This window comes from Lipotes vexillifer, unplaced genomic scaffold, assembly GCF_000442215.2.
Source record: "Lipotes vexillifer unplaced genomic scaffold, Lipotes_vexillifer_v1.1 scaffold1129, whole genome shotgun sequence".
NCBI classification, from domain to species: Eukaryota; Metazoa; Chordata; class Mammalia; order Artiodactyla; family Lipotidae; genus Lipotes; species Lipotes vexillifer.
In genome coordinates, this window is record NW_006789022.1 from 41,317 (window position 1) to 45,253 (window position 3,937).

The 3,937-nt window shown below is 54.2% G+C and overlaps 1 protein-coding gene and 1 non-coding gene across 2 annotated transcripts in view; both read left to right on the forward strand.

Annotated features, from left to right (window-relative positions):
* PC (pyruvate carboxylase) overlaps nt 1-3,937 on the forward strand; it is a 64,537-nt gene that overhangs the window by 22,605 nt on the left and 37,995 nt on the right. The window lies entirely within an intron of this gene.
* Nucleotides 596-668, forward strand: TRNAG-UCC (transfer RNA glycine (anticodon UCC)). The gene has a single exon. It is a non-coding gene; the product is annotated as a tRNA-Gly (tRNA).

The following is a 3,937-nucleotide window of genomic DNA, read 5'->3' on the forward strand; positions in this document are numbered from 1 at the left end:
GTGTTTTTTATTTTAAAAACAATTTTTGGCCGCGCTGTGTGGCTTGGAGGATCTTACTTCCCTAACCAGGGATTGAAGCCGTGCCCCCTGCAGTGGAAGTGTGGAGTCCTAACCACTGGACCACCAGGGAATTCTCAAGGGAGCGTTTTTAACACCCTTTGCTCCCCAGCGCCTGGTTTTAGGGTCTCTATAGGTTCTGGTCGTTTATGGGGAACGTGGGTCTGTTAGTTTCCTAGGGCTGCCGTAGCAAAGCACCCAAAACGGGATGGCTTACGGCAGAGATTTATTGTCTCACAGTCTGGAGATCAGAAGTCCAAAGTCAAGGTGTCGGCAGGGCCACGGTCCCTCTGACAGTTCTGGGGGGGATCCTTCCTTATCTCTTCCAGCTTCCGGTTTTCCAGCAATCCTTGGCGTTCTCTCCAGGCACATGGCTGTCTTCTCCCTGTGTATCTCCACATGGTCTTCCATCTGCGTGTGTCTGTCTCTATGTTTAAATTTCATCTTTTTATAAGGACACCAAACATATTGGATTTGGGCCCACCCTAGTGACCTCATTTTCACTGATTACCTCTGTACAGACCTAATTTTGGGGAATTCCCTGGTGGTCTAGTGGTTAGGACTCTGCACTTCCATTGCAGGGGGCATGGGTTCGATCCCTGATCAGGGAACTAAGATTCTGAATGCTGTGCAGAGCGGCCCAAAAAGAAAAAAAAAAAAGGACCTTATTTCCAACTAAAGTCACATTCTGAGGTCTTAGGGGTTGGCACTCCCACGTATCTCTTTGGGGAACAAAATTCAGCCCATACACTGGTGTCCACTTTCCTACCACCTTGAAACTGGGGTGACCTGAGTGAGCGAGTGGGGACGAGGTCCTATGTGATTCGCCAGCTGGGGTGTGCCATGAAGGTGTCAGGGAGCTTTCTGGACCACCTGCATGTCTGCTGTGTTTTGGTGTCCGTCTCCCTGCAAAGCATCGTCCAGCCATGGTTAGAATTGAGTCTTTAGTGCCTGTCACCCCTCTCAGCCCTGAAATGCTGTCCTGGTTCCCACCCTCAGGCTGGGAGGTATATTTTGCTGACCTTGCCCCTTTGACCTTCCTTGTCAACACTTTGGGCTCTTATCTGTGTCTAAGGGACACTCATGTGTCCCTTTAGCTTGTGTGTGCTGCTCCCAGGAGGGGCCATGCCTTATTCATTCATTGTCTAGCCACTCCACAGTATTTCTGGGCTCACAGTACTCTGCAAGCTCATGTGGCCTGGAGCAGTCATTCATTCATTCACTCATTCATTCCCCAGACATTTAATGTCGGTATCAGGCACTGGGCAGAGTGCTAGGGAGACACTGGGGGACAAAACAGACCGAGAATCCTGTCGCCAAGTCCTCACAGTGTCTGGCGAGACGGGTCAGCAAATCGTTATAACATTAAGTGCTCCTTTTTTTTTTTTTTTTTTTTTTTTGGCGATCCGGGGGCCTCTCACTGTTGTGACCTCTCCCGTTGCGGAACACAGGCTCTGGTTGCGCAGGCTCAGCAGCCATGGCTTACAGGCCCAGCCGCTCTGCGGCATTTGGGATCTTCCCAGCCCGGGGCCGGAACCTGTGTCCCCTGCATCAGCAGGCAGACTCTCAACCACTGCGCCACCAGGGAAGCCCTCCTTATTTTTTTTTTTTAATTTCATTTTTTTAGAATAAATTCCTTTATTTTTTATTTATTTATTTTTGGCTGTGTTTGGTCGTTGCAGCGTGCAGGCTCAGTAGTTGCGGCACACGGGCCCAGTAGTTGTGGCGCACGGGCTTAGTTGCTCCGCGGCATGTGGGATCTTCCCGGACCAGGGTGCGAACCCGTGTCCCCTCCATTGGCGGGAGGATTCTTAAGCACTGCGCCACCAGGGGAGCGCTAAGGGCTCCTCCTTGAGGACACAGACACAGACAACGACCTCACCGAGAACCCCCACAAGCAGGAGGACAGGGGTTGTGGCAGGGACAGTGACAGAGCTGCGCTGAAGACAGATGGCCGCCCAAGGAAGGGTGTCTGAGCGGCCTGGGGTGGTGGAGGAGTCCAGGAAGGCCTTACTGAGTGTGACCTAAAGGATGTGGAGAGATTCGCGCGAGTGGCTTTCTGGCTGTGAGCCTGGCCCGACGTTCAGGTCCTCAGGCAGGCGTGCACAGGTTGGCAGTAGCACTCCTTTTGCACCAGGGGGCAGTGTTTGCCTTGAAAGTCTCCCTGCCCTCAAACGAGGCTGGGACAGGGCAGCCGCTGCTGTGCCCACCGGGCCCCCTCCTCACCCTGTACTTCCTGCCACTCCCTTGCGGGCCTTGATCAGTCCTCATGCGCCTTTCTCTCTGAGCCTCCCCCGTTTCCCAGTCCACAAATTCCCTCGGCCCACGCAGGGCCCATTGTCCCAGGTGCCGCTGTTACCCCCTCTCCCCTCTGCCTGCCGCCTAAACCGAGGGTTGCCAGGGGCGACGCAGAGGCCCGCCGCTCAGGGTGGGAGGTGGGCTGTGCTGCCTCAGGCCCCGCGCTGTTTCCGCTCCAAGTCTCTTCCTGCCTTTGATGTTCTTGCGCCCCTTTCTTCTTCATCTGTCACCTTCGTTGTTTCTCATGTCCTCCCTTCAGCTCCCCCTGCTCAGAAATCTCTGCCTTGGTCTGTCCTCTCTTGGGCGCTTTGATATCAGCCGCTGCAGCCCTGAAAGTCAGGCGGAGTCTTTCCCTTTCATCTGTCCCCGTTGGCCTCCAGCCCCGGGCCACCATCCGACACGTTTAGGACAGCGCGGAGGTGCCTGGAAGGAAGGCTCCCCGAGAGCAGCCCCATCCATCAGAGGCTCGCTTCTGCCACGGTGTGGAGTCCTCCACCAAGAACTCTTTCTTTCTGGTTCTGACCTGCTTTTGCTTGCAGCCAGCCGCTGAGGCCAGCTAGGGGCAGGGGATAAAGCCTGGTAGGGGTGCTAGTACTGGGGGTGGGTAGTAGGAAGTAATTGTGTAGGAGCCTCACTAGTTAACTTGGAGATTCCTGGGGCCTGTTTCTGACCCGCTCTCCCTTCTTCTCACCCCACCTGGCTGCTCCAGCACACGTCTGAGATGGATGTGCTCAGGGACTTGGGGACTGGGGGCGGGCAGTTCAGTCTGTGGGCTTCCAAAACAAACACATCAGCCAGCTACCCCCAAAGCAGGGCCACGGCTTTACTTTCCTCTGTGCTTCCTGCCCACAGTTGCCCTCTGAGTCTGCAGGAGCTGCTGTGTGAAAAACAGGGATATTTAGGGTGGAAGCAATACAGATCCTCGAAGGAACATTCCAGGGCCCAGTGCTTGGCCACAACAACTATTCAAGTGGCCGCCTACCCTGATCCCAGCAAGGCTGCTCTGGCTGAGAGCACGTCCTCCCTGAGCCCAGTGGCTTTATTGTCTGGACCAAAATTTGGATGGTGATGGCTTGACAGTGGAATTTTGTGCTGCTCTTGGTTGCAAGAGGCAGCCTGGGAGGTGCAGTTTAGGTCTGAAGTAATGGGACCTCTAGTGACATTTTGATGATTTATTGGATGAATTGAAACTACCCTAGCTCATCAGGGACACATGATTGCTGGCACTGTTAGCCTGCTGCCTGGTGAGAAGTGCAGAGCCCCACTGGTGGCCCTGCCGAAGTTCAGGCAGTAACGCATTTTTATCAGGAGTGGGGTTTTGGCTTTTGGTTTCCAAGTGCCTGTCACGCTGTGCTTCTGATGAAAGCCATAACGTATTCCTTTAGTTAGGTGAGGACACCCTAATGGGTCAGCGCTCTTGCTCTAGAAGGAGACATACAAAGTGGGCTCAGAACTGCCCCTGCTGGCTGACCTTGAGTGTGACTTAATCCCACTATGCCTGGTTCCTTCTGTCAAAGGGAGTGATAAGCAGCTTGAGGCTGACCTGAGTTAGTACGTGCGGAGCCCAGTGCCTGGGAAAGAG